The 22,740-nt window shown below is 39.3% G+C and overlaps 1 long non-coding RNA gene across 1 annotated transcript in view; it reads right to left on the reverse strand.

Annotated features, from left to right (window-relative positions):
• Window positions 1-18,413: 18,413 nt before the first annotated feature.
• LOC121961138 overlaps window positions 18,414-22,740 on the reverse strand; it is a 67,489-nt gene continuing 63,162 nt past the window's right edge. Inside the window, exon 3 of the long non-coding RNA XR_006107026.1 lies at window positions 18,414-18,543. This is a non-coding gene — a long non-coding RNA (uncharacterized LOC121961138). The remainder of the gene's footprint in view (window positions 18,544-22,740) is intronic.

Below are 22,740 nucleotides of genomic sequence, written 5' to 3' on the forward strand. Positions count from 1 at the left end.
CCTCCTGCCTACCCTCCAAGTAAAATAAGGGACTCCTTATATTACCTCGTCACTGACAGCGTTATTAGCTGATGGTCTTTCTGCATTTCTTGGGCATGTGACCATTTCAGTGCGTCCGCATTCTCAAGTGACACAACCTGCATTTGGACGCGCCTGATACCATCCATCCATCTGCCGGCGTATACTAAAGAAGCCAACGGCTCTGTCCAGTTACATTATCATCTGACGCTGTACAGCCGTGTTCCAGGTGGATGGTGGCTTTGGTGTCACACTTGTACGTCGGGAGCACTGACTAGTTCAGAATGAGAATGGGCTGACTATGTAGGAATTGTCGGTTACTGTCCCTCCTACCTGCAGTGCTTGTACGCACGGTGCAAGTACGGTGACCCGGTTCAGCTGCAGTCTGTTTAACATTAAATATTTAAGTTATCTTGACATAAAAATTTGTACACAAATGTAGGTGTCATTTTAAGTTACACAAGCAAGTATTGAATCTTAAATCTGAAATGAGTCTTATAATAAATAATGAGTTGGTAAAAATACAGAAACCTAGAGCAGTTTTATGTACATACAGCAGAACGTTGCAACTTTGTTATGTTAAGTGGACACAAATTTTTCATTTTATTTAACAAGAAAGTGCCTACTTATCATATGAACATAAAACATTGATACCATATTGTCACAACCTTTCTTCAAATTTCTTTTAACTTGAAAAATATATATTATACGCGCAAAATGAATTGGTTAATTGGCCTTAGACTAAATTAGCTTTATACATTTTAGTCAAATGAACTCACAATTAAAAAAAATGTTGTTGAAGATTATTACACAACCACACACGTCTAGTGGGTCATAAGTGACGATTTAGGGGGATTTCTTTTGTACGAGTCCATACATTGTTTTTAAGAGATTCCTGCACAGTATGACTTCAAAAGAGCTCTGAAAAAAAGTATCAATGAGGATTCTACTGGAGGAATCTGAATAAACACACACATTCTCTTTAGATCAACATACCAAAATATTAGAGAATGGTTGGAGGTTGGACTGATGGGAGAAACTGCACAATACGTATCAGGTTATAATGGCCACACTGCACGCATGTGTGTGATTGGATGTTTTTAATCCATTGGTAGGCAAGCAGCTGTGAATAAGCCAATGATTGTAAAGCATGAATGAAGCAGCTGATACCATTCAGTTAATGCAGGCGTGACTTCAGCTTTCTGCCTGAACACTTACACTACACACCATTTATAAAAGCATGTGTTCACTAACTCTTCGTTCATGGCGCTGGGAGAGGGAGGAGCCTGGGAGGGCTGCTGCCCCCTCAGCTACCCCCCTTTCCGCTCCAGTGCACCCTAGATATTTAAAAATAAATATTTTGAAAATAATTCATAATCTTTAATAAATAATCTAATAAGCATCCAAATTATCTAAAATATTAAACAAAACATCAATTATAAATCAAATGAGGTCATAAATATAATTATGCTCTAATATGATTGATGCTTCATTAGAGACGATGCATGATGGGATTCACACGAGGGACCTTAAGCTCAATTCTTGCAAATACTTTAGGTTTTATACACTTTCCTGTTTATTTGCAGTCTGGCAAAGTCAACTGACGCTTATTTGGCACCACCTGATAAATCCCAGGTAGCTAAAAATCCTTTTATTAAAAATTTACATACTAATTGAAGCCATATAAAAGGGTTGACAGACACCTCAGCCCTTAGTGGGGGATTGCAGATTAAGACCTCAGGAAGCGAGCCGTGGAAAGTCTGCTCTCCTTCTCCCTGATGTGCGCACCGCATCTTCCAAGACGAACGGCAAGGTTGGTTACCACTTGTTGTGTCACATGACTCACATACCAGCTCACACATGACAGAAAACCTTGACACATATGGGGCAACGCGGTCATTTTCTGAAAAAACGAGGCGGCAAGGACAGAAGATGAGGAGCTCGGAGGGAGACAAAAAAAAAAAAAAAGGCATGCCGCTCAACACGTGGCGAGCTGAAAAATGAACAAGTGAGTGGCACAACAGCGTGAACCCAGAGGAAGTTATGGGAGCGGCAGGCAGATCAGTGGCTTTCCCCTCGTGGCAGATTACACAGAATACACACAATGAGAGACAGGAATATGGCAGCGGCTCACTTTTTCTCCCCTAATTATCAGACGCCATATTGGCTCTCTTCAGGAAGAGAGGAGGTAATTTTGTTTCTGAGTCCTTTTGGGAAATTAATTCATTTTACTAAAGTGACTTGGTAATTACAGTGACATCAAGGTTAATTGCCAAATCTGTATTGCTTTGGTGCCGTCAACGTCAAAGAAATCTGTTCTCTAAACACTCACCAGTAGACAACAGACCACACAAGCACACATACACACATGCACATACGCACACACGGCCCATTTGGATTGTGTGTGCTTTTGTCTGAACAAAAGCCTCTAGTCGTGCACGAGCGAACGGGCCGGGACACACAAAAATACCACATAATGTAGGCTTTACAGATGCTAGTGCGTCATGACTGAAAGAAAAAGGTAAACAAAGCAAAAAGGTCAAAAGACTGAATAATACCACAGAGGAAAAGAGCTACAAAAAGCATACCCATTTTTAGACTTAAATATACAAGTGATGTGCCACCTGATTAAAAAAAAACATTCATTGCAATAATAAAGTCTTTTATCTACTGATGACAATCCGCTCTTTCTCTGATGATGAGCTTTGTCCGCAGCTTACTGTTTGCTGAGGCTGGCCATAAATTCAAACAGAAAAGTTTATTAACAAAAACAAGGCAAAGTCATCAGGGTGAAACCTTGGTAATCATTATTACGAAATAGAACTCATTTGTTCTCTCGGGACCAAATCAACAATAAAACACATCGTCCTCATTAACGGATCAGAATAAGGTGCCAACTGCAGCTTGTTATGAAATATGTTTATTGAAAGTTTTTCGTGTGGAAAGCCCAAGTACAGCATGCTCCACAAATATAACTGCTGATTTGCAATCTTCCTTCTTACCCTTTTATCCTTGAATAATTTGAATTAGATTATTTTTGCCTAATGTTGGTGCCCCTGTGCTGCTGCACCCTCATCAACGTACACTTTGATGTCTACTGTAATGTGTGTGGGGTTTGTTACCGTTTCTTGCCGAGCTGGTTGGACAGTTTCCTCTAGACAATATTGTTGGTTCTGACAACACGCATAAATAAGGGTTGCAACAAAAGTAACTAGAATCACAGCCTTGCAGTTGTATGTAAGCAGGTTTAGTTGCAGTTGCCGTCACCTGTATGGGCCAGACCAGTTCAGAGTGACCTTGACCTTTGACAATCTCAGTTCAGCACTGAGCCCAACTTGACATTTGTGCTGAATTTGAGGAAACACCCTCAGGGCATTCCTGACATACTGGGTTCAAGAGAATGGGATGGACCAGATTACAGTGACCTTTGAACTCTGACTACCAAAATCTAATCAATTCATTGTTAACTCTAAGTGGATGTTTGTGCCAAATTTGAAGAAACTCCCTTTGAGGTGTTCTTAAGATACCATGTTAAAGATAACGGGATGGATACAAGGTCACAGTGACCTTGACCTTTGACCAAATCGTAATCAGTTTGTCCTTAAGTCCAAATGGACGTTTGTGCCAAATTTGAGGGTAATCCCTTGAGGTGTTTTTGAGATATCATAGTAACAAGAATGAGACCAACCAGGCCACAGTGACCTTGACCTTTGACAACCAAAATCTGATAATGTCATCGTTTTAGTCCTAGCTGATGAATGTGCCAGATTTGAAGAAAATTCCTTGAGGTGTTCTTAAGATATTGTGTTGACAAGAATGGGATGGACATAAAGACAAGCATAGGGAGGGACGGACAAGACGAAAACAAAATGCTTCCAGCCAAAGCTATTGAGGGCATGGAGGCATAAAAATATTATCTTTTCCACAAGTCCATTCTCCTTGTCTTGTGCACCAGGAATGCTGCAACATGAATGGCATGCTCGTTACTTTAATGTCTGGCAAGACATCTGTTCATTAAGAAATGCCAAAAACATCAAATACAATTAAAGATAACTTAACAGACCCTGACAACTTCACAAACAATGTGTTCTGCCCATGACATTCTTTTTAGAGATTTTTATGGACTCTTCAAAGAACATAGCACAAGCAGAGTACATGCCGGGTGCCAGGAAGTAACTCAAAAATGTGCTGAATTTCATGCAGGCCCAATGCATCCAAATATTAGATCCCACGGCCAACATCGGTCCCATGTTACCGCGGCCCGTGTTTGTGCATATGCCTTTTCCATCCTGACAACAGGTGCTGCATCAGCCAGACAGGATGTTCCTGGATGTTGAGGGAATCCCTTAGGTCTCAGTCTCCCGCTGCTTGGTGCAGCTGCCAACAAGCAGACGTACAAAAGAATATATTGACCAGACAATGACACACAAGATTCTGCTGTGTCTGTTTGTAGAAAAAAAAGGCAGCAGTGCCATGAAATATGTAGAAACCGGAAAATAGGTAGCTCTAACATTCATTTTGACAATGTCTGTTTGCGTACATGAATAAAGCTTGAAGGCTTTACATGCAACCCTGAGGATTTTATCACCAAATGCAATTTAAAATAAAGAAACAGCATATGTGTAAGAGCTCCTATATTCAAACTCACAATTTTGCACATTCAACAGGCGAAAGTAACTCTACAAAAACTCAGTCCCAAGGCTTACTGAAGCCTCACAACTTCTCTACTATTTTCCTGAAAACCAACTTTAGTACATGTTCCAGTGGATCCATTCAGCCGGGTCGCCCCAATGACAAACAAGTCTTATAACCTATAACTTTTACATTTCAACTATTCACAGGTCTTATTTACTATTCACTTATGGATGAACAGAAAACGTCTTTAACATTGAAGAAATCTTTAAAATGTGATGTCTCTCAGGTTAGTTATCATTTTATTACTTAACAGACTTACAGAGCTTTAGTCATAATCAGAAATAATGGTATCTTCAGAAAGCGTAAATTACACTGAAACAAAAGGTATGTGAACCATGTTTCTTTTAAGATTTTAATAAGTTTGGACTTTTAAGAAGTTTTTTTTTACTAAAATTGCAGAAATTGGGCTCTTAGGATTTGTAAGTGCCTTAATAGAAATAACAAACTTTCCCTTTTGGCTCAACAACAACAACAATAAAAAACATTTCTCTTTCTCTCTTGGATTTAAAAAACTGTGTTACACCCAAACAAATCCTAGAGAGTAATAGCCTGGCTTCATTCCCATTCTTGGGTCAGCAGTTAAGCACTGGGAACTGGAAACACTTTCTTGAATATCTCAAATAGCAACTCAAAATCTAATTACTATTTATTTTATGCTGTATTTTTTATACATTGCATATTTGCACATGGGCATTTTCTATCTTTAATTGTATCAATAAGGTTCATGAGTTATGGTCAAAAACATGTTGTATGAGGTCACTGTGACCTTGACCTTTGACCAACAGATTCTAATCACGTCATTCTTGAGTCCAAGTGAATGTCTGTGTCAAATCTGAAGAAATTATCCAAAGGTGTTTTTGAGTTATCACTTCCACAAGAATGAGACAAATGCAAGTCACTGTGACCTTGATCTTTGACCACCAAAATCTAATCAGTTCATCCTTAAGTCTACTCAAATGTTTGTGCCAAATTTCAAGAAATTTCCTAAATGTCTTCTTGAGATACTGTGCTCACAAGAATGAGACAGACAAGGTTACAGGGACCTTGACCTTTGACCTATGACCACCAAAATCTAATCAGCTCAGTCAATGAGTTCAAGTGAATGTTTGTGTCAAATCTGAATTAATTCCCTTGAGATGTCCTTGAGATATCTAGGGCTGCCCCAGCGATAATTTTTTTATTGATTAATCTATCGATTATTTTTTCGTTCAATCGATTTTTTTTTTTTTTATTGGTCTAACTATTCGTTTTTTATTACTAGATTAATATCAACAAATAAACAACAAATTTACTGAAAATAACATTTTAAAACTTGTCATACACTGCAGGGCATTATTCTCCAACAAAAAATAGCCCAGTCTTGGCTCAACTGGTAATCTGTGTTTGACAGTCTGATATAAAGTCTCTCCAAAATAAAATTAATGCAAGAGCTTGTTCCACTCAAGTAAAAGGAATGTAGTGCAATCTACATTTAGCAATCCAACAGCAAAATGAATAAAACAATGTAATGTCTAATGTACTGTCACTTTTAGGAGGAGTAACAAAAAATTACTCTTTGTTACAGCAAAAAACCTCAAGAGAGAAGTCAAACATAACATCTTACAGTAAAATTAATGCAATTTGAATAACACTATAACTTTTCTCTAACAGAAATAATTATAATTAGTACATTCTTTCTGCATCAAAACAGTCCAGCCTTAACTGGGTCTTAAGGTATATTGCTGCCTGCTGATATGAGTGCTGTATTTTTATATTTATAAGCACATATTCCACTCATTTATGAACTTATACAAGTACATAGCTTTAGTTTTGAAAAGGAAGCAAGGAAGTTGAGGTAAAACAAACACTGAATAGTTGAGGTATTTCCTCATCTCTGTGACAGAGAGAGACTTTAAACTGCAGTATAAAATGGTTTAGAGTCAATATAATAATTCAGTTTGTCAGCAGTCTATTCCTGCTGACAACCACGAGCGTCACGCAAAAAAAAACAGCGAGCCACCGTTTCTGTAGATGTGCTGCAGCTGACACGCATCTGAGACGCACCTGACAGGTGCTGCTCAGGCGAGCAGTGTGCACGCTCTAACTTAATAACATAGCGCCGAAACAAAAAACAACACGCTCGACTCTGCTCACACTCTCATGACGTAAACTTCACAAGAGTATGCCAGACGGACAGACAAGCTGAAAACATAATGCCTCCAGCCCTGGCTATCACAGGCGCAGAGTCCTTATTTTTCTTTTTTTTTTTTAAACTTGCACATTCACATACACTCCGATTCTGTGAGAAACAGTGCATTAGATAATGTGTTGTATGATTAAAGTTGACTTAACATATAGGGCATCAAGTAAATCAGATTTGCAGTTAATTTGTCAAACTTTCATGTCTTTTTAGTGTATATTTTGTAGTCCTTTTATTTAAACAAAGCGGCCCTCTCTGTGCATAAAATGGAGACATGGACACTATTAAGTACACTCTAGAGATGATGCAATATTATTGAGTCCTTTTGTTTGTTCACAGATCCATAATGCATCCAGATATCTTGCAAATTCATCTTCAGTCTAAATAAATAATTAAATGTGTAGAGTGCTTAACCCGGGAGTTCACAGCGCTTGTGCAGCTCTTAACCAATCAGAGAACAGCTCAAGGCCAGTTGATCCTTGATCAATGATGGGTCTTGATTTGCTCATTAGGCCCAGATGTGAAGTCTAATTAGGCTCACCAGTCTCAATTGGTGCTGTATCAAAACACACACACACATATATGCACCCCCACCCACCCAGACAACCTGAGCTTCCTGAATGATCAATGTCTCTGTCATCCAGGGCTGTGTCCGGGGCGCCAGGCAGGGCCGGTGAGCCTCTGCGGCCAGGCTCGGGGCTGACATTAGCGGACACAGGGTGAGTGATGTCAGCCTGCTACTCCCACGGGGCGACGGAGGCCGGGGATCTGGCTCGGCCCAAAGCAGTGGGCTCGGAGAAAGGTCACTGCTCAGCCTGGTGTGATTAATAAGACAAGAAGCTGAGTGTCCCCAATGCCATTATCAATATCCGTGGCCACCAGCCGCCCTAACTGCATATGCAGCAGGAGCCACACACGCGGAAAGGAAGCTAAAAACAAACACGGGTGATTTTTCGGATACGCGCACAAATATAGTTAAGTCTGATTGGCCTGTGTCGGTTTTGTACACATTTGCTCGTTAATGTGAGAGGTCAGCTATCAATTAGATCATATTTATTCACAACAAGCGCTCTGACTCAACCTGATTCTGGTAATGACTCACAGCGAACAAATCCGAGAGGTGAAAGTCTGGGACTAAAATGTCAGCACAGCCTCGGCGACAAACATGACATTTAAACAGACATCTGTTTCGCTGTTCTGTTTCCCCACCAACCAAAAATATTTATCCGAACCACAGTTATCCCATGTAAATCAGGAGGAAGGAAGGGGTGAGGGGGGAGAAGAAAAATTCCCACTTGTATCAGAAAAGACTGCAAGCCATTAAAATAGTTCTGAATCCTTATTCCTGTGCGCTATGCTGCGTCTCCCCGAGCTCGGGCGAACGAAACTGATTTGGACATCAAAACGTGTGAGAGAAATATGGAGTTCACTGCAGAAACCCTCCTCTGCCAGCTTTTTATTTTCACTCCCATCCATCCTCCTATATTAGCTTTTCGTTAAACCCATCAGCACCAACAAGCAAATCTTGCTTCCTTAAATCAATTAGCCTCTGCATGTTGAGTGTAACTAATAGCCCTGCTGAATCCTAGATTAAATATGCTAGATACAAGCCGAGTATGAAGCGGGATAGTTAAGATAATTAAGAGTGATAAATCCTTGAGAGGGGGAGAGAAAAGGAGGGGGGGAGGGTCTGAAAGAGTGAAATGTGAGCAAGAAGACAGTTTGAAAAAGACACAGGATGTCAAGATGGGACAGTTAAATGGGCTGAGAGGCCCAAAAAAAAAAGAATAAAATAAAACCGATGTGTGACTGTGAGCTGGAGAGCCAGTGATGGAGCTGGAGTTGTTTTCAGCCTCGCCTCGAGCGGCCCAGATGGCGAGGGCTCGTCTTCGTCTAGCCCTCGGTGCATTTGGCAGAAGCTACTCTTCACTGCTGGCTACTGTAACATCTCTCTCTGTCTCTTCGCTTTCTCTTGTTGCATTAGCCCGGCCCGTGAAAGATTGCCCCGTATTTTTACACTCCGCAAAGTCTTCTGCATTTAACACTCTGACCTCCGTCTCGCATCTCTTTCCGCATCCAGATGTGCGGCGTGGCACACATCGTTGAGTGCTTTGCGTTCCACTGTAATGCAAATCAACGGTTGTATTTATAGACACTGTGTGTGCATTGACTTGGAGTTGCGGAGAGTGTTTTCTAAACCATAAAGCTGAAGCCTTGTGACAACAATATGCTGAATGCTTAACACACTCATGGCAGTGTTGTCAGCCTCAATTTTTAAAGACAGTGAAATAAAATATAAATTTCCAAGCTGTGTGTCCCTGTGTTCTGCTGATCTGAAAAAAAAGCTGAAAAAAACCATCTGAAGTATTCACATATCAAAATCTCTTAACCTGTTAAATGATCAAATATCTTCCATGACTCATCCTGCACTCAGAGGTGTACGCAGCACTTCATTGGTTCCTTAATTCACATTAATTTGCTAATATATTCATATGAAGGTTTTTAGAAAGAACCGTGTAATTTGGCACTAATTATAGGTAAAATAAGTGTGTTTGACTGGTACCCCTCCAATCAATTAATTCCAATTAAATGCTAAGCAAAGCAAGAGTGTCTGAGTCAGTGGGTCAGCTGAACGTGCAGAAAAAAACGCAATCTGTCTGGAAGCAACACACCATTCAACATATATAAAGAATAAATATCCAATAATACATAATGAATATTTGGGTTTAGATTGAGCATCTCTTCCAAAGAAGCTCCTCTGAATATCAGCAACTGCCAGTTGACTCAAGCATTACATATTTGTCCACATTTTCCCTGTAATAAGTAAACTGCAAAGTTCTTACCATTGAAATTTCAAGTGGGGATGCATGATTTTGGATTTTTGGCCGATATCTGATATGCTGATAACAACTCATTTGGCCAATAACAGATACCGTTATCAATATATAATAATATCATTTATTTCGATTTCTAATTCTAATAATCATCAAGTCTCCGGTAGTTGAATTAACATCATATTATGCACTTATTGTGATGGTTCACCAGCAGACGGAGATATGAAATACAATGCTTTTCAATAAAAATGTATTAATTCTGCAAACTAAGAAAAATACTTCAACTTAGGGTTGATGTTTTGTACATGTTCACTTTTTCAATTTGAAAAAAATAGATCAATAAATCAGTTTGTCATATCGGCAGAAATCAGCGATTGAAAATTCTAATACCAATGACATACTGACTTGTGAGGAAATTTATTTGGAAATTATTGGGAAAACTGAAATAATACAAAATAATGTGTTGCTGTTTAACCAGTCAAATGGATATATGTTGGCTATGAGGCAATAATTATGATCATGGACTTCAACAAGCAACAAAAAATAAGCCTTCAGCCTTGCTATCTCAGCCTGGCTGTATCGCGGCCTGAAGTTGCTGAATTAGCAAAACCAGTATTGTTAATTTTGGACCTTGTACTCTCTGACTATCAAATATAGAAGAGGAGGTTGGGGAGATATTGTAGTAATAATAATAATAAATACATAATAATATTAATATTCCTGGACGTGACTCTTTTGTCCTTCGCATGTAAGACTGAGGACAGACTGGATTCTGCAGTGACTCATTATCACCTCTTGAGGTACAAGCTGGTTAGCATGCTGTTTCAGTAGATATGTCTGAAACACAAAACACTAACACCTTTGACATAAGGTCAAAACTGGCACTTCTTCACATTTAAATTTTTCATTCTTATTAATTTTTTTATTCTGTTTATCTATTTATATACTATGCTATTTGCACCTTAACATAGGCTTTTTGCACTTTAATTTATTAATGTATGTAGGTGTTTTCACTGTGTGAGTGCGGTTGTTTGGATGTTATGTACCTACAGGTATAGCAGTTTTAATTCAATGATAATTAAGGCTTTCTTTTTCTATTTTGTTGATCAGAGTTTTTTTCTAATGTTTTAAACAAAAATTCTGGCCACATGTTTCACATCACACCTATAAAATAACCATCATAACCTGCCTGCACATTAATTTTCATTTAGAAATACGTCACATTACAGAAGCTAAAGATGGCTAACTGCCATTACACTGGGACTTCAGTGGTTTCATTTAAAGATATATCACTATTAAGCAATGAATGTGCATTTTCAAACTTCCATATCAGTATATGAAATCATTCATGTGAAATGATAATCTGTGTTAATTATCATTCACCTTAAGAATTTAATTGTCTTGATAGTAACGAGAGCCAGAAACAGATTGTATTACAGCTTCACGCACAGTTGGATTCATACACCAGAACCTTATGAGGGCTGTCTTTTCCACCAAGCTAATAAAAGCCTCGGGAGCTCTCCATCACTGTGAGAGATGCCTTATATTTTCCTCTGTCATCCTCAACAGAAGCAGGCCTCTGATTTAGAGCGAGCAGCACAACAATGACTTTTATTAGGGAGGTAAATATTAGTGTTGGGAGAGCGACATTCACAGCTGGGGCCGAGATGTGCTGCGTTCACTGTGCGGAGACAGTACCGAGATTGTCTGAGGGATGTTGAATTTCAGTCTTTTGTCACTTCCCAGAGCCCAATCAATTGTTCTCATCAATAGCTTTGTTCCATTGGACTGTGTCCTCATTTTAATGAGATAACAGGAAATAAAGGCGCTGTCTGACTTTTAGAACTTTCAAAACTTTGTAAGCGAAGTCTTTAAAGAAACACCCACGCAGAACCCGTGAGATTAATCCATGGAAATGTTAAGCAACGCATATCGTTACTGTGGAGACGTGGACACATGCACATGTTGATTGCTCATTATTCCCATCATGGCATTACAATGGAGCGATGGTGTAAATGTACGCGGGCTCACTTAACATTTCACATGGGGTTTGTACAATATGCTGGATCCACTCGACACAGCTCAGCGGTGCTTTTGAAGCGGCGCAGCAGGATGTGAGAGTGACTCTGTGGCTAAGCGCTGCATCATATTTTATAAGACATCTCCTCTCCTCCCATGGGTTTCCCTGGCTCTAGCCATAGCCATCAGTTGTCAGCCAGGGAGCCTGACAGCCAGACCACAGCAAGACAAGTAAAGCTGGGAAGTGCTACTGTAAACTGGAAATGATGAAATAAGCTTGAGGCCTTTTCAATTGGGATCCAACATGACATGTAAGCAAGATGCTTTATGGCTTTTGCAGCAAACCCAACAGTGGAAAATTCTGAACAATAATATCGACTATCTCACCCATATTCATCACACCTTGTCACCAGCTGCCATCTCATAATTCTTTTACCTCCTTCCTGTGTGTACTTGTATATGTGCTATGCTTTTTAGTATCATGGATGGATTACTGAATAGGTCTTACTTCTGTATGAGGTAAATTTTTGGAAAGTTAACCAAATTACAACAAAAACATGCAGAGCACGCGAAGGTGCAAAATGATCACCAAGAGACTCAAAAATGACTTCAAAAAGATACAAAACAATCACAAAGAGATGCAAAATTATTATGAAGAGGCGCAAAATAATGAAAATATGCAAAACAAATATAAGGAGGCGCAAAATGACTACAAAGAGGCACAAAACAATTATGTGGAGGCACAAAACCACAATGAGGAGGTGCAAAACAGCTCAATACAAAGCAACTGCAAAGAGATGCAAGTTACCACAAGGAAAAAACCACTGGGAAAAAAAATGCTATAAAAGGGGTGCAATAACCATAAGATGCAAAATGACAAGCAAAAAGATGCAAAATGACTATAAAAAGATGCAAAACAAACACGAGGAGATGTAAAACAACCAACAAGAGATGCAAAATGCCTATGAAGAGGTGCAAAACAGCGAAGATGAGACACAAAATGACAAGGAAAGCTACAAATAGGAGCAAAACAAAAACTAAAGGATGCAAAACTGCAACCAAAAGTTGCAAAACAACCACAAGGAGATGCAAAACAACTATGAAGAGGCGTAAAACAACAACAAAGACAAGTAAGGCTAGGAAGTGCTACTGTAATTGGAAATGATGAAATGAGCTTGAGGCCTTTTCAAGTGGGATTCAACATGACATGTAAGCAAGATGCTCAACTTTGCAGCAAACTGATCAGTGGAAAGTGATTAACATTAATATCTACTATCTCACCCATATTCATCACACCTTGTCACCAGCTGCCACCCACCATCTACGCCTCAGCGACTCCACGTCGTGAAGGTGAAGGGTTTTCCAAATGACATCCTCAGGAGTCCCCTCCCACTCGTTCTGTCCCTCCTTCACAGCCGCACCAAATAAAGCACCATTTCCCTTTGTAATGGCTGCCGTGACGGCTCTGAGATTAGCCTAGATAAATATAAAGACCGTCGCTTTTACTACATGGCTCATTGGCGTGGCAGATGACAGTTATTACATGCTGCGGGTTAAGAGGAGGAATCCATAGAAGAGAGCACAGAGAAATGGCAAAGGCAGATGGATGATAATGGCAGAGCAGATGTTTTTCTTTTCTTTTTTTCTCTCGAAAGGATGAATAATAAACATTTGCTTAATGATTTTCTGAGCAGACTTTTGTGTAAGAGAACAGCAGTGGTTCCCACAGAAAACTATGATCAGGAGGAAGGTGAGAGAATTGACAATTTCTGTCATCTCGCTTGTTAGGGAATTAAAATATTTCTGGAATTCTCCTCACAAGCATGCTTCAGATATGAGATTGAGCAATGCTTCTGTGTATTAAAAAAAAATAACTGTGACATCTACATATGAGGATGTCTGTTTGAAATGCATGCTTTGCTTTTACCTACTGTGGGGAGGAGGAGACGCAAACACATAGCCTGAGGGGTTTTGTAAAATAACTGATTGGGTGAATCACTGGATACATTTCAGTCAAGCAGGGTTAAGAGAGCGTTAAGCCAGACTGCGGGCTGAGAGGGGGGGTTCACACTGGCTCCAGGGGCTGCTGTTGGGCACTGCAGCTGTCTGGGTTGTGTCATGACCCATCCAGCAGTCAGTCACTCAAAATATGCTCGCCACAATGTGAGTGTCTTTATGTCTAACAGCTGGAGTTTGATATGCAGCCGTGGTCCAGCCGAGTCAAACACAATGCATAACGCGTGATATCTGCACACAGCTTCAATTGTACAAACGCGTTCCCTCTCATTTGTTCTGTTAGACAGAATGGCAAAAAAGCAACTGTAACCTTGGCATTGGTGGATTCGATAATTATCTCCCAATTGGCTGCAGCTGTGGAGCTCCAATCAGACTGTGAGGGTGTCAGGTGTGTTGCTGCTCTGACTACAGTATTTGCTGAATTTAACAAAAGTGTGAAAGAAAATCAAAAAGTAAGCATAAAAAAAAATGGATGACACAGTCAAAAAAAACATTTTGCCTTTCTTATTCATTCTTTTATCACAGACAAGAAATTTCAACCCCTCTATCCAATCTTTAAATTCTTCTAGATACGTTTTTTAAAATTTGATTTCTTTTCATTTCTTTAATTTCTTTATATTTCTTTTTACTTATTTTTTCTTTTCAATGTATGTTTTACCTTTTTTTCTTCTTCTTTTTTTTTTCGTTGTTGTTGAGGGCCAGAAACCTATTAGTAATTGATATAATTTTAATTTCTGAGTTGTAGCAGGCTAGTTTCTATTTTATTTATTTATTTTTTTAACTTTGGACGCAGCCAATATAGCCGTTTTCCAGAATCCTCCATTCCTAATGCTGGTCAATCATAACCATCTCTGACTGTAACTCATATTAAGCATACAGCCAGCAGCAAATTGGCTTTTTTTAGCATATAGACTAAAAGCGGGGAGAAACAGAGCTCAAAGATTTAAAAAAAAGAAAGACCTTAAATTTTAATCTATGGGCAATGGGCTTTTTCAGAAGTGGTGATGGGCTAGTTTTTTAGCCTTTGGACAGAGTCCTGCTTCCAGTCTTTAGGCTCAACTAAGTTAACTACAATGTTGCCTACCCTTTTTCAATCAAAGTAGCTTGTACTGGCTCCAAAATTACAAATACCTGCATATTGTTGACCCCATCACGCATTATTGAAAGCATTAAAACTTTGCTGTATTAGATTCAACACAACAATCCTTAACAAAACATTTGAATGGTATGAGAGCTATGGCGGTTATGCTATTGTGCACCAGAGAGAAGAGCTTCACATTAACCATTAGAGTCACTATAGTTCAACTCCCACCGCAAGTGGCGTCTTCTCTCCTGCTTGTCACTCCACGGCACAAGAGCAGAGAGGAGAGAACCCTCACGCAGATGGCGAAAAAGCCTTGGACTGCGATTACTCTAAACAGCATGCATGGGAATGAATTACAATATAGGCTATTTCTTTCTCTTTTTTTGCAGATGATCTGAATAAATTGCTAATTATGTCGCTGGTTACTTTTTAGAAATAAAGCCACCAACAGAGTCGGAATATAGCGACAAAGTGGCCAAGTTGGCAACACCGGCTAACTGACTCCTGGCTGTAGCCTCGGAGTTTGCAAATAGACATCAGAGTGACACCGATCTCATCTAATTAACAAGCACAATTCCTTAAATATCAAACTATTTTATACAAGAAGAAGATCTCAAGTACTGTGAAAACTGCCTAACTTTGCAGATATTAATACTGCAATGTACTGTTAACTGTTAGAGCAACAGCCTGGGAAACATGTTTTTGCAGATAAATAGTTGTTGCATATGTTCAATGCATACCAGGAGGCAGTTTATTAACTTCCAGCGAGGACATGGACAAGACATGGTGTGTTACTGTGCTGGTTCAGGTCTGATGTGAGTTTCGTGATCTGTCCACAGGCCGTCTGTTCAAGTACAGATGAAAACAGAAGGCTTTGGCAGGCACCATGATCTTTCTAGCAGTACGGACAAGACATAAAACTTGCTACTGCTGGGTTCCTTAATCACTCAGTCATTGCATATGATGTTTTCGACAGGCACGCAGAGCACAAGCAATATTTTTAGGTTCTGCCAAAGCCATCTGAGATAATGCAAGATGTTACAGCTCAGGTGCATTTGAGAGTACTGCCTTTCTACCTGTGTACTCTCGACTTGTTTGTGTCTAGCCTAACAAGATCTGTACAAGGCTCCCAGCTCTCTGGCTTGTTTTGCGGATAAGATCTGACTGCAAATTCTTTGTTGGCGTTCAACTGAAATTCACCTCATTTGCAATAAACTTTATCAAAACAAACAAAAATGTACTGTAAAACAACTGAAAAACAGAAAGAAACAGAAAGAACAGAAAATGTGTCCCAACTACAAAACCATATTGCAGACTGTTTTACTAGGCCAAGGAAGAAGAGTTATATTAATAACTGTTAGCACAAATGTCTTTTTTTACAAAGCAACCAAGATTATTTATCTTGACCTCGAAAATATGATCATATTCCTCACACAAAAAAAAACCTCTCAAGTGTATTAATTAAGAAAAAAGAATGAGCCTTTTTATAGTGCTATTCACCTCTGAAGGTTTCCTGAAAGCAGTTTTAGCGAACCCCCATGTCAGGTTTTCTCTCTATTTCCCGGCTTATTCTGAAAAGTAATTGGGGATAATGAGCTGTAATCCATTTAAAGCCTGAGCACACTTGTTCAAAAACATGTACGACACTTCTTGCACAGTCCCCTGACAGGTGTTGCACGGGCTTGTACCTTTCGCTCTCTGTGACAGAGAGACTTTAGATGCCAAAAAATACAGTGTGACGTGCCAAAAAAAGAGGATTATCATGTTTGGAGGCAGCTGGGATTGAAAGTGACTATAGAGGATTTTAAGTTACTTTGTTACAAAACATATAAGGACATGCACAGGTTCTTAAAGTATGCAGCTTTTCAGCATTTTCTCACTTTGCAGCCTTGTCGTGCCACAGCTCAAAATCGCTCATACAATATGTATTGATACATTCTCCTGGCGTTTTTCCCATCACCCCCTGCGAAGCGTTGCAAAGCTGCAAGTCTGTTCACTCAATGCAACAATCAGAAATGACCTTAATGTTGACAACAAGGACACCAGCAATGGATTACTTGTCAATTTGACTGCATAACAGAATCATGGAGTTGGAAGATGAATTACCCTGTAAACCAGCCAAGACAAGTGGTGTGTGTGTTCATTTAAACTCGATTTATGTATTTAACGGCTTACGACGGGGTGTACGTGACAGAGTGCCACCAGGCGCTTAATTCAGATGTATTACAGCTAACGCGGAGCACTTGTGACTGACAGGCAAAACATAACGCTTGGAAACAATTATTCATGAGCCCTGCACAATTCTGTGTTAGATGACCGCTCAGTTTGATGATGAATGCTGCTTTTTTAGCCCCAAATTAATTTTCCCCATCTGCATCCATGAACATCTATTTGTGAATGCGTGCAGCGGTGGTAAGTTATGCTGATCCTTTCCTTTGATAAGTGCCCTCAGTGCTACCATCATTGTCGTCTACAATGCTGCCGCCGTTGCTGATTTAATCATAGCCTGTCAATGTGTCCACACATGCTGGCGCTTTGTGTTCCACATTGATCATTAAGTGTTGCAGACCGTCTGCACCTAAGGAAGGCTACTTTTCATCAATATGTCAACAGCGATGACAGGCTCGTCCCTGGGAAATGTCCGCACTGTTTGGCCACATTCATGCATGGAAAACATTCTACTTTATAAATTCTCATACCTCCTTCATGTGTGTACATGCCATGCTTTTTAGTATCATGGATGGATTAGTAAGCAGGTCTACCAGGTGCAGGCCAGGGGTCTGGACCACTACCTTTGTATGGAAAAACTTGTTGGAATGTCAATCAAATGACAACAAAGAGATCGAAAGCTACAAAAAGACACAGAATGACCACAAGGAGGTGGAAAAAAAACTCAAAGAGATGCAAAACGATTAAAGAGAGGAGAAAAACAACAACAAAGACACGCAGAACAACTATGAGGAGCCATAAAATAAACACGAGGCAGCACAAGAAGACCGAAGAGGCGCAAAATAAGTACAAGATTATTGAAAACAACTATGAAAGGGTGCAAAATGACCACTAGGAGGCACAAAAGAACCACATGAAATGCAACACAACCATAAAGACACGTAAAACAACTACGGAGAGATATTAAATCATTAAATGATGCAAAACAATTGTAAAAAGATGCAAAACAACCACAATCAGTTGCAAAATGACCACACGAGGTTGAAAAAGGACCACCAAGAGATGTTGATGACCACAAACAGACACAAAACTACAATTGGGTCCATGGATGTAGGCTAGTAGAAACTACAGATTTTTTAACTTTTTTAAATTGATTTTATTTTCTATTAGCATAATTCAGTTTCTAAATGAGCTCTGCTTCTTTAAGACTGTCTCATAGTCGGCACAACCCCCTTTCAAAAGTTTCTACACCCGTCTGTGGTCACATGTATGCAAATGTGCTTTAACATACGCAAAGACATCCGGACTGAGTCGTGTTTGTGTGTCTGTGTGGCGCACACTATTTTCCGCATGGCCACTTATCAGTTTAATATGCTCCACTCACCTCTTGATTCTGTCCCTGTGCTCCACCACGGCCTGTCACTTCATTCCCGGTGGTTGCGGCGGCGGAGCATGCCACACCACGTGCTGCGCCTCCACGCCGCCTTGTTATCTGATATCTCTCTTCCTTACGCCTGATCTTCTGGAACCTTCATCAAGTAGAGGGAAAGGGATGCACAAACAAAAACAACATCATTAAACTCCGAAATTCTCTCTTATTCATTTGAGCATTCAGGCTTCACGCATCACATCTACTTAGAGGAGGCAAATTGATTCAATTTGCCGTGTTTGCATCACGCTTAATTCAGCGGCCTCTCGGTGAGCTGTAAAACATGCGTCGTCAAGGAGATGGTTTTATTTGGACTTTTTTTTTCTCCACTTTAACCACAAATGTGTCTTCCTATGAAATCTCATTTATTAATGTAACTGAGCAGATGAAGGCAGCGGGGGGAAAAGGCAGCAACAAATAAAGGCTTGTGATGAAAAGCTGTAGATTAGGTTGTCAAAAAGCTAAAGCGCTGATTTATCTGATGTAATGATTGTTTAAGCTAAACAGCAGATGCATCGCTCAGAAAATTACAGTCCTTAGAAACTGCTGTTAAATAAGTGTGATAAGGATACAACACTTTAAACCCTTTGGCAATTAAAACAAAGCTGTTAACCATACAGCCAGACTGCCAATTACACAGACCGAGCGCAGTACAAAAACTGCCAAATTATAGACTTCCGTTTTAGAAATTTAAGATAAGTCATTTCAAAACATGTTATTTATTTTAATCACAGCTCAAAATACGGTGACATCTAAGATTCAGTAAAATTGTATAAACATATGTCTGATCAGTTGCAATTTGTGATTTTAGCACATTTTGACCCGAAGCTAGAAAAAGTTGAAACAATTTACTGGTTTATTGATTATTCAATCCAAAGAATATTAATCTATTTTGATAGTGAACTTAACATTCATGTATCAAGCAAAAGTGCAGAATATTCCCAAGAATATTTGTTGCTTTTCTTTGTCTTATATCCAAGACATTTTGAACAAATTGCCAATGGCTCCTTATAAACAGGCTGACTATTATATAATGATATATTATATACTATTACTGCCAATAGATGCCCCTAAATACCACAGTTTTACACATACAGGTTACAGGGCAGCCATAATGACTACACCGCCTGTTTGAAATGGGGACAGTGGTTATCTAGCTAGCTACAGCACATAGCATACTCACTGGAGATTTCAAGGGCTGCATCAGTTTCTGTCCATGTTTTTTTTCTTTTTGAAGGTAACAATCTTGCAAATAGTGACCCTTGAAGTTCCCCAATCTATGCAAAATCTGATTCTGTTGCAGAAAAACTCTCTGAGACATTGTCTTTAGATGTCAATGAGTGTCAGTTTGTATATTTTCAAAGTATACTTGTGTATGGTAAGCATCAGTCACTTATAAGGCATTGATTCTTAGAAATGTGTGAAAATGTACCTTACTTTTTATACATAAAATGAAAACTTTTGATACTGAATGGACTGCTATAGCACAATATGAGACCTTGATTGTCGATGTGTATATTGGTGAGTATAGGTATATGTAGAATGCATTATAAGCCCCGTCAGCCAACCTCTAGTTTATAACTAATCAAGAGCATCCATAAGCAACTGACCACTTATATATCATTATGTCACGTTTATGATATTATATGATTGCTGATATAGTGCATCACTAAGCATTATGTAGTTTAATAAGTGTAGTCATAAAGCATTATAAATGCATTATAATTCACTACGAATGCCTTCATAATGCATTATAGAAAAATATAGAAAAAGTTTGCTAGCTGCTTGATACCTTAGAGTTTGCAAGCTTGTTAGCTTGGTTTCTAATGAAATTATGAATTCAAGCAGTCTAGTCAAGAGACTATTTCTCTTCTGTTGGAAATACAATTTGTGCAACACAGCTGAGAAGCTATTTTGGACTTCCTTTGGTTTTGCAAAGGTCAGCGTTGTCAAGACAGCTTGCTATTGGTCAAGAGTGATGTAAGAGAATTGTTAACCAACTTGAAATAATTATTTCAAGCGGTAACACGTAAACAAAAGTTTACTCAACTCGATTTCCAAGCATTTGTGTCAACTGAACTTGATAACTTGGTGTAAAAAAAACATAATCCCTTTATGTGTTACTGACTGTAGTAATTATTTTAAGTTAGTTTAACAATTCTTTTTTTTCAGTGAACAAATTTCACCGTTTCAATGGTGCTGTGACCAGGCCTTTCCTGAAATAAACTGTAGATCCAACAGTGAATATAAGACTCAGGGCAACACCAGTCTCCATCTTCAACTTCTTGAGGCCACTCTTAAACACTCTCAACTTTGATTTCCTAGAATATCAGAACCTCCGCTCACCCCGACGTTCATTTTCCCTGAAGAATCCACCAGAGCACCTAAAGCAAGGCTAAATCAATAGCATGTACAGGTTAATAGCAGTCGTGTTTTTGTAAGCCGGCACATCAACTATTAATTAGCTGGTGATTAGAGTCAGCTGGCAAGAATGATTCACAGCCCGAGGAGGCTATCGTCCTTGTGCTCCGCCAGGATAAATCAGCCAGTATTAAAGACGTGGGGGATAAAAGATCTCCCTCAGTATGTATCTGCGTGTCCTTTATAGAAGTACAATTGCGAAACAATAGAACAAAAGAACAAAGAATTACCATTTACATCAAAACAAAGGCGTCTGTGTCTGACCTGAGAAACATCAATCACACATTTCAAACAGCTAAGACTTGATCTCTGTGCTCCCACTCTGGATAAGTTTGCTCTCTCCAAGACAACTCAGGGAAGAAATGTTTTGCACAAGGACACAAGCATGGACTTGGCATTGATTTTAACATCATCCAAAGAGACTGAGGCAGTAATAAATATAGAGGAACAGGAGAAAACAGAGGGTAGAAATAATGTTGGTGGCTGCTTTGATAAATGGATTGAAAAGGCTTGGAAGCTAACAAATGAGAAAAAAAGATGTTTGCTAAATTTCAGAGTCCAATTCTTGTGTGGATGCCAATGACTTGGCCACTGCACACCCACCACAAGACAGCGGGAACGTTTGATCGGTCCCTTTCCGTCCACTGCTCTCCAATTCTTCGTCTAAATGAATCCCCTGCAGCTAAGAGACAAATTCTCCTTCTTCTTCTTTTGTAGGATGTTGTTTTCACTCTTTGGCATTCGTTTTTCAACGACAGATAATTGGAATGCACACCTCCATATTCAAGATCCAAAGTGGAGAAAAACAGAGAGGATATTGGATTGCAAATCAAGTGTTTATAGTGTCTGCTTCCTGTGTGTTTGTGTGGTTCAGTGTTTGGTATAATTACAAAGCGTTTGTGTACAATGCAAGAAAAAAGGGTGCCATAACTCCCCAGGAAGAATTGTTTTTATAGATAATTCTTTTAGAGTAAAATGTTTTGTTTTTTTGGAAGTTCATTTTATCGACTCATCTGTGTTTTCTAAATCTTTTCAATGATGCGCGCATTGTATTTGTAAAAATGTATTTCTTAAAGTGCGTGGATCAAGCATAAAAGTAACAAATCACAAATAAAAACTAGCGCTGTCTCACAGATCAAAACCCCCCGTCCCCGAGGGTCTCATACTCAAAAGCAACGCCTACCCCAAATAAACATCATCACAAAGACGGCAGCGACATAACAGAAGATGAAAAGAGGACATGTGTCAAATACAAATCATGTTTCCGGCTTTGGAAGGCAGAGTGCGGTGTAAATGGATCAGGGACCCCTCAAAAGCAATTACTGCTATGATTCCCAGAGTGAAAAACAGGTGTCAAAAGATCCAAACCTCAGAGGTCAGATTTCATATTCTATCTGTTGTTTGAGTCGGCAATAAATCAAGTTTGAAACATGGATGATGAGGGAGATGGGTTTTGTTTGCGAGAACACTGGAGTGACATTCTTACTTTTATATGCAGTGGGTAGAATATGACTGCATTTACAGCTTCAAATCACTTTCAGCACACTTGTTAACACATTTTTCTTTTGCAAAACTTTTGAGGCCAACTTCAGTGAAAATCAAGTTTTCAACCTTTTAAACACATTTTTTATATGCTACAAGAGATATGAGCAAAATAAGCAGCCAATGCCGTGGCTTAGGATTTCTTTTTCTGGGAACTGCAGTGTACAAATGAGTTTCAAAAACACAGATTCAGACAGCCAGGGTTTGTTACATCACAAACCCAAGGAAACAATCCTGTCAACTAAAGACCGCACACAATGACAAATAATGACAGCTTTAACAGTTTTTTTTCTTATAGTGTGAGGTGTGCAACGAGATGACCAACACAGCACAT

The sequence above is a fragment of the Plectropomus leopardus genome, chromosome 22 (genome assembly GCF_008729295.1).
Source record: "Plectropomus leopardus isolate mb chromosome 22, YSFRI_Pleo_2.0, whole genome shotgun sequence".
Taxonomy (NCBI): Eukaryota; Metazoa; Chordata; class Actinopteri; order Perciformes; family Serranidae; genus Plectropomus; species Plectropomus leopardus.